Below are 7,889 nucleotides of genomic sequence, written 5' to 3'. Positions count from 1 at the left end.
AATCGATACCAAGAATCGATATTGAATCGATTCGTGGGACACCCAAAAATTCGCAGTCCTATTAGGGATGTCTATGCAGAAAACGAAACTAATACTGAACTGGCTACAAAGCAAACAAAACAAAATGCTGGACGACAGCAAAGACTTCCAGCATGTGGAGCACACAGCGTCCACAAAGTACATCCGTACATGACAATCAACAATGTCCCCACAAAGAAAGATAAAACAACTTAAATAGTCTTGATTGCTACAACAAAGCAGGTGCGGGGAATAGCGTTAAAGGAAAACATGAAACTGCTACAGGAAAATACCAACAAAGCAGGAAAAGCCACCAAAATAGGAGCGCAAACTCAAAATAAGTGATGTGACAGGCAGGCCCGGCCCTAACCAATCTGGCGCCCTAGGCAAGATTTTAGGTGGCGCCCCCCCACATCGGCAGTGAAGTGTATATACTCACAAGAAACCGAATAGCTTTGTCTTTGACCTTTTTTTTTACTTACAACCAGAGGTGGGTAGTAACGCGCTACATTTACTCCGTTACATCTACTTGAGTAACTTTTGGGATAAATTGTACTTCTAAGAGTAGTTTTAATGCAACATACTTTTACTTTTACTTAAGTATATTTATAGAGAAGGAACGCTACTTTTACTCCGCTACTTTTACTCCGCTACTTTTATCTACATTCAGCTCACTACTCGCTACTAATTTTTATCGATCTGTTAATGCACGCTTTGTTTGTTTTGGTCTGTCATACAGACCTTCAAAGTGCCTGCCTTACTGGTGACGTTTCACTTCGTTCCACCAATCAGATGCAGTCACTGGTGACGTTGGACCAATCAAACAGAGCCAGGTGGTCACATGACCTGACTTAAACAAGTTGAAAAACTTATTGGGGTGTTACCATTTAGTGGTCAATTGTACGGAATATGTACTGTACTGTGCAATCTAATCATAAAAGTTCCAATCAATCAATCAAAAGTGTGAAGGAAAAAATATACTTTTTTTATTTCAACCGTACATCCCGTCAAAAGCCTCAAGACTGACCGCACATGAGGACGTTCCTGTCTTCACAATAAAAGTGCCGCTCCATCGCGCCTGCACTTTCAAAACAAGAGTCTCCGAAAGCCAGCGCAAACAAGCTAGCAAGCTACGGAGTTTGACGCCAATATATTTCTTGTAAAGTGTATAAAAACGAATATGGAAGCTGGACAAACAAGGTGCCAAAAACCAACCACTTTCATGTGGTATTAGACAGAAAGGAGGAACTTTTCTTCTCCTCCATTTGAAAACGTGGACGTTATCATCACTACTGTCTGATTACAATCAACGCAAGTCATCAGAATCAGGTAATACACCAACTTATATTCTAGTCTGCATGAAAGAAAGGAATCTATATGTTAAACATGCATGTATATTCATTAAAACATCTAACATGTAAACAAAAACGGCAAAATAAATACATATAAATTATATACTGTATATATCAATGTATATGTATATATATATATATATATATATATATATATATATATATATATTAATATATGTGTGTGTGTGTGTGTATGTTACTCATCAGTTACTCAGTACTTGAGTAGTTTTTTCACAACATACTTTTTACTTTTACTCAAGTAAATATTTGGGTGACTACTCCTTACTTTTACTTGAGTAATAAATCTCTAAAGTAACAGTACTCTTACTTGAGTACAATTTCTGGCTACTCTACCCACCTCTGCTTACAACTATACCTAATATATAAAGGGGTGGAAAAGTGACTATTACCTGCAGGGCAAACATTAGAAAAACACCTGCTTAAAAGATCTAATACAAATGTCCCTGAGGAATGTAAGGTGGGAGTACTGTAATTACCTAACGTTACATTATTATTTTCCATAACAATTCAGCCCCCTCCACAATATTAACCCGACGTTAAAACAGAACTAGCTATTTACTGATTAGCAATTGCCGAATCATGTAACATTAGCTTAATGCTAAAAAGCCAGGTTACTATCACAGACAAATAATTTCATGTAGGCTAACGTTACCTACCTGCTACCTCTGTCTTTTCTCGTTTCTCCTCCTCTTCTTTTCTCTTTTTTCTTCCCTGGGCACCTGACAGTTTTGGCCGTTTTGACATCTTGTGTTGATTTTTTGATGTGGTGACGTCCAAAAAAAGTCATGATACGGGAAGGGGGGGGCGCACCGTGCGGGGGGAAGAGGGGGCGTAATGTTGTAACAAATAATATTTCTATTAAATAGGCTTTAATTTGCATTTTAATTAACGTGGGATTATTTTTTGTATTTAGAAATAATAGTACCAACTTTTTTTTTTTTTTCTCTCCAACATTTGTGGCACTGGCGTGGCGCCCCCTGATGGACGGCGCCCTTAGCATTTGCCTATACGGCCTATGCCACGGGCCGGCCCTGGTGACAGGTGGTGACATTACACCTACTTTGAGACAAGAGCTATATTGATACATGCTTGGTTATGGTTTGAATTCATATCCAACAATTGCGAGAATTACTTTTTACTAGAGATGTCCGATAATATCGGCCGATAAATGCTTTTTTTATTAAATCAACATAAAAAACACAAGATACACTTACAATTAGTGCACTAACCCAAAAAACCTTCCTCCCCCATTCACACAAAAGGGTTGTTTCTTTCTGTTATTAATATTCTGGTTCCTACATTATATATCAATATATATCAATACAGTCTGCAAGGGATACAGTCCGTAAGCACACATGATTGTGCGTGCTGCTGGTCCACTAATAGTACTAACCTTTAACGGTTAATTTAACTCATTTTCATTAATTACTAGTTTTTATGTAACTCTTTTTATATTTTTTTAACCTTCTTTTTTATGCAAGAAAACCTTTTTAATTTATTTATCTTCCATCCTTTTTCTACCGCTTATTCCCTTCGGGGTCGCGGGGGGGCGGGCGCTGGAGCCTATCTCAGCTACAATTGGGCGGAAGGCGGCGTACACCCTGGACAAGTCGCCATCTCATCTTATTTATCTTATTTAATTTAAAAAAAAAAAAAAAAAAGGGGGCCTTATCTTCACCATACCTGGTTGTCCAAATTAGGCATAATAATGTTTTAATTGCACGACTGTATATATCAGTATCGTTTGATATCGGTATCGGTAATTAAAGAGTTGGACAATAGCGGAATATCGGATATCGGCAAAAGGCCATTATCGGACATCCCTACTTTTTACTGTCAATATCGGCTTGCTGAATTTCATTTTTTTAATGTTTTTTGTTCACAATGTGCCTCGGGGTTTTTTTTTATGAAAAAAGGTTGAAAAAAAAAACACTGCACTAGACAGTAAATCTTACCTGGCGCAGTGGGAGAGTGGCCGTGCGCAACCCGAGGGTCCCTGGTTCAATCCCCACCTAGTACCAACCTCGTCATGTCCGTTGTGTCCTGAGCAAGACACTTCACCCTTGCTCCTGATGGCTGCTGGTTAGCGCCTTGCATGGCAGCTCCCTCCATCAGTGTGTGAATGTGTGTGTGAATGGGTAAATGTGGAAGTAGTGTCAAAGCGCTTTGAGTACCTTGAAGGTAGAAAAGCGCTATACAAGTACAACCCATTTATCATTTATTTATTTATACACGAAGTCCATTTGCCTTTACTTACGGACGAAGATCTCTATGACTTCGTCGGAGAAGTCCTCCGTTTCCCTCTTTTTCTTTGAGTTTTAAAAAGTCTCTCTTTCTCAATTGAGATAATTGCTAGGGAAGAAAGTCGTCCTCGGTCCACCTTCACTTTCCATCTCCTTTTTTAACGTCATTTCGGATCACATCACCTGCTAGCTTCTGTCCAAATCCTTCTGTTTGATGTGCCAGTAATCACGGTGGATGTTTCCAGGTGTTTAGATAAACCTTCATCTTTCTCTGCATAAGACTGCAATATCCATTCATTTCCTACCGCTTGTCCCTTTCGGGGTCGCGGGGGGTGCTGGAGCCTATCTCAGCTGCATTAGTTGCACATAATTCCCACGACTGGAGGAGTTTGCACTCTCATCTCAACAGCTGCTGTTTGCCCCAAAAAGCAAGTGGCGTTTCAGGTCGTTTTAGTACCTCACCATTTTCCTTTTAGCTTTCATGTTTTTCGAGGCTTCTTGGCAGCTTTTTCAGAGTACTTGGCTCCAAACACGCTCCCTCGTAGAGAATAAAAGGCAGGGAAAGCAATAAAGCCATTCTTTTCCAGCATACCAATGCTTTTGAAATGAACGTCTTTTTTTCTGTCCTCGGACCACTCACGTTTGATTCAAATCCGGCAGCTCTGGCGTTGGTCTCCCAGTATTAATGACGTCTTGTTTTAAATGAAAGTCCAGTCTTGAAAAAGTCCTTATTTTAGAAAATCAAATCCTTTATTTTAGGGCGAAAAAGCAGCATCACAGTTTGCGGGGAGCGTGGTCGTTGTTTTCTTCTTCTACTTCTTAAGGGTTCATGAACTTTTCAATATATCGCCCCCTACAGCGAGGCATGGGTACTTACTGCCTCATTGATTGATTGATTGAAACTGTAATTAGTAGATTGCACAGTACAGTACATATTCCGTACAATTGACCACTAAATGGTAACACCCGAATAAGTTTTTCAACTTGTTTAAGTCCACGTTAATCAATTCATGGTAAAAAAAATATTTTAATTCCACCAAATGTGGGGCTCGAACACACGGCCCTGAGAATAACAGGCTCATGCTCTACCGCCTGAGCTAACCGGGCCTCGTATCTTTGCTTCTCGTCAGGAATCACACCAAAGTCACATAGAATATAGACAAAAAGAGATATATTAAAACTTATTTTATTACTTCGCTTTTGGACGTCTAATTCATCACCATGAATTAATTAACGTGGACCCCGACTTAAACAAGTTGAAAAACGTATTCGGGTGTTACCATTTAGTGGTCAATTGTACGGAATATGTACTGTACTGTGCAATCTACTAATAAACGTTTCAATCAATCAATCAATCAATAATGGTTAAGCCTTTTACCCCCCTGGTGGCAAGGTGAGGCACTGCCTCACTTGCCCGCCCGAGACAGCACGTCACTGCAATCAACCAATGGAGGGGGGAGGAAGCCGGAGTACCCGGAGGGAACCCACAGGGGAGAACATGCAAACTCGAACCCAGGACCTTCGTACTGTGAGGCGCATGCACGAGATCCTGTGCCGCCATATACCTGCGTATACTTTTATTTTTTATTTTGTCAAAAAGTCAGGATTTTTTAAGTGTCAAAAGGTCGGAATTTTTTTTTAAGTGTCAAAAAGTCGGGATTTTTTCTAAGTGTCAAAAAGTCGGGATTTTTTCTAAGTGTCAAAAAGTCAGGATTTTTTTCTAAGTGTCAAAAAGTTGGCATTTGTTGTGTCAAAAAGTCGTTTTTTTTTTTCCAAGTGTCAAAAAGTCGGGATTTTTTCTAAGTGTCAAAAAATCTGGATTTTTTTTAAGTGTGAAAATGTCAGGATTTTTTTCTAAGTGTCAAAAAGTCGGGATTTGTTGTGTCAAAAAGTCAGGGTTTTCTCTAAGTGTCAAAAAGTCTGTTTTTTTTTTTAAGTGTCAAAAAGTCAGGATTTTTCCTAAGTGTCAAAAGGTCGGGATTTTTTTCCAAGTGTCAAACAATCTAGATTTTTTTCTAAATGTCAAAAAGTCGGTATTTTTTTTCAGTGTCAAAAAGTCGGGATTTTTTCTAAGTGTCAAAAAGTCGGGATATTTTTCTAAGTGTCAAAAAGTCGGGATATTTTTCTAAGTGTCAAAAAGTTGGGATTTTTTCTGTCAAAAACTATGTTGTTTTTTTCTAAGTGTCAAAAAGTCGGGATATCAGAAGCATTTATTCAGGTAGAAATACCACATATTACATTACCAAACATCTTTGACAATCAAACCATGATCGTAAGAATCCACAATGTGTGTTATTAATGTGTGAAACTGGTATCTAAACACAAATGTGTAAATCCTCTCCTCTGAATGCAAGTGCTCCTACAGCAGGAATTGAAATTCTGTCGGCAATACACCAACACAAGACATTTTTTTATTGTCATTAAAAGCATGTTTAAGTCCGTTTTGTGTTGAGCTGTTTAAAAGAAGCATGTTTAATAAACATGTCATTAAAGCAAACAAATTGTCCAGTCAGTTTTAAAAACTTGAAATTTTTTTTTTTATGGTACACTTATTAATGATGAAAACTTATATCAATCTGCAATTTATCGCAATACATTTTGAATTAACTATGAACAAAATGCGATTAACCGTGAGTAATATTTACTATATATATATATATATATATATATATATATATATATATATATATATATATATACATTATATATATATATATATAGATAGATAGATATACTGTATATACAAAACCCAAAACCAGTGAAGTTGGCACGTTGTGTAAATCGTAAATAAAAACAAAATACAATGATTTGCAAATCCTTTTCACCTTATATTCAATTGAATAGACTGCAAAGACAAGATACTTAACGTTCAAACTGGAAAACGTTATTTTTTGCAAATATTAGCTCATTTGGAATTTGATGCCTGCAACATGTTTCAAAAAAGCTGGCACAAGTGGCAAAAAAGACTGAGAAAGTTGAGGAATGCTCATCAAACACTTATTTGGAACATCCCACAGGTGAACAGGCTAATTGGGAACAGGTGGGTGCCATGATTGGGTATAAAAGCAGCTTCCATGAAATGCTCAGTCATTCACAAACAAGGATGGGGCGAGGGTCACCACTTTGTCAACAAATGCGTGAGCAAATTGTCGAACAGTTTAAGAACAACATTTCTCAACGAGCTATTGCAAGGAATTTAGGGATTTCACCATCTACGGTCCGTAATATCTTCAAAAGGTTCAGAGAATCTGGAGAAATCACTGCACGTAAGTGATGTTACGGACCTTCGATCCCTCAGGCGGTACTGCATCAAAAAAATGACATCAGTGTGTAAAGGATATCACCACATGGGCTCAGGAACACTTCAGAAAACCACTGTCAGTCACTACATGTGGTCACTACATCTGTAAGCGCAAATTAAAACTCTACTATGCAAAGCGAAAGCCATTTATCAACAACACGCAGAAACACCGCCGGCTTCGCTGGGCCCGAGCTCATCTAAGACGGACTGATGCAAAGTGGAAAAGTGTTCTGTGGTCTGACGAGTCCACATTTCAAATTGTTTTTGGAAACTGCGGACGACGTGTCCTCCGGAACAAAGAGGAAAAGAACCATCTGGATTGTTCTAGGCGCAAAGTTGAAAAGCCAGCATCTGTGATGGTATGGGGGTGTTTTAGTGACCAAGGCATGGGTAACTTACACATCTGTGAAGGCACCATTAATGCTGAAAGGTACATACAGGTGTTGGAGCAACATATGTTGCCATCCAAGCAACGTTATCATGAACGCCCCTGCTTATTTCAGCAAGACAATGCCAAGCAACGTGTTACAACAGCGTGGCTTCATAGTAAAACAGTGCGGGTACTAGACTGGCCTGCCTGTAGGCCAGACCTGTCTCCCATTGAAAATGTGTGCCACAATATGAAGCTGAACAAGTTGTTAAGTTGAACAACTTAAGCTGTACATCAAGCAAGAATGGGAAAGAATTCCACCTGAAAAGCTTCAAAAAATGGTCTCCTCAGTTCCCAAACGTTTACTGAGTGTTGTTAAAAGGAAAGGCCATGTAACACAGTGGTAAAAAAATGCCCCTGTGACAACTTTTTTGCAATCTGTTGCTGCCATTAAATTCTAAGTTAATGATTATTTGCAAAAAAAAAAAATTAAGTTTCTCAGTTCGAACATTAAATATCTTGTCTTTGCAGTCTATTCAATTGAATATAAGTTGAAAAGGATTTAAAAATCATTGTATTCTGTT

The sequence above is a fragment of the Nerophis lumbriciformis genome, linkage group LG03, assembly GCF_033978685.3.
Source record: "Nerophis lumbriciformis linkage group LG03, RoL_Nlum_v2.1, whole genome shotgun sequence".
NCBI classification, from domain to species: Eukaryota; Metazoa; Chordata; class Actinopteri; order Syngnathiformes; family Syngnathidae; genus Nerophis; species Nerophis lumbriciformis.
Note: the sequence above shows the minus strand (reverse complement) of the source record.